General features: G+C 38.2%; 1 non-coding gene across 1 annotated transcript; it reads right to left on the bottom strand.

Moving 5' to 3' along the window:
* Positions 1–296: 296 nt before the first annotated feature.
* TRNAV-UAC (transfer RNA valine (anticodon UAC)) lies at positions 297–369 on the bottom strand. Its single transcript has one exon. It is a non-coding gene; the product is annotated as a tRNA-Val (tRNA).
* Between the last annotated feature and the right edge of the window lie 702 nt (positions 370–1071).

The following is a 1071-nucleotide window of genomic DNA, read 5'->3' as shown; positions in this document are numbered from 1 at the left end:
CACATATTACAAGTCGGTTGCAAATTACTTCAACAGCGAAAACATATTGGTTTCACTGGGGATTGAATCCAGGACCTTCTGCATGTGAAGCAGACGTGATGACCACTACACTATGAAACCTTTGAAATCCTGCAAAGTAATGGCAATTAGAGACGAGTTTTGACCGCCAGGGGAAAAAAAACAAATTCGTAGCTCTGTTGGTGATGGAAGCTAAAACATCCCATTCTTCGGCAACAAAGCCAAGAACTTTATATACTGCAGGTTGATAGGGGATTATTTCAACACCAAGAACACATGGGTTTCACTGGGGATTGAACCCAGGACCTTCTGCGTGTAAAGCAGACGTGATTTCCACTACACTATGAAACCTTTGAAAGCCTGCAAAGTAATGGCAATTAGAGACGAGTTTTGACCGCCAGGGAAAAAAAAAACAAATTCGTAGCTCTGTTGGGGATGGAAGCCAAAACATCCCATCATTCGGCAACAAAGCCAAAAACTTCATATATTGTAGTTTAATTGAGTATTATTTCAACACCAAGAACAGATTGGTTTTACTGTGGACTGAACGCAGGACCTTCTGCGTGTTAAGCAGACGTGATGACCACTACTCTATGAAACCTGATGGAAAGTTACTGTGTATTGGCTAGCAGAGCAGAATTGTGACTGACGGGGCCTTTTTATTGCTGAAGGAAAGTATTTTTGGTTAATGAAACATTTACAATTTTTATTACATATTTTACCAGTTTTATTCCTACAAAGGGATTTTGCTTAAAAGGAAGTTTACCTTGAATGTGTTACTTTTTTCCACATAGTTTAGTTGTTTGCTTTTGTATTTAAAGGAACTATACATTTTGAAACAAACAGGATTTTTATAATATGGGATTATGTTTTCTGCTAAAATGGTCAATAAAAAAGAAACCCAAAATCGTAGTTCTCTTGGTGAGGGAAGCCAAAATGTATTGTCATTTGGACACGAAACCAAGAATTTCACATATTACAAGTCGGTAGCAAATTACTTCAACAGCGAAAACATATTGGTTTCACTGGGGATTGAATCCAGGACCTTCTGCG

The sequence above is a fragment of the Anomaloglossus baeobatrachus genome, chromosome 2, assembly GCF_048569485.1.
Source record: "Anomaloglossus baeobatrachus isolate aAnoBae1 chromosome 2, aAnoBae1.hap1, whole genome shotgun sequence".
Taxonomy (NCBI): domain Eukaryota; kingdom Metazoa; phylum Chordata; class Amphibia; order Anura; family Aromobatidae; genus Anomaloglossus; species Anomaloglossus baeobatrachus.
Note: the sequence above shows the minus strand (reverse complement) of the source record. Positions and strands in the feature narration are given on the sequence as shown.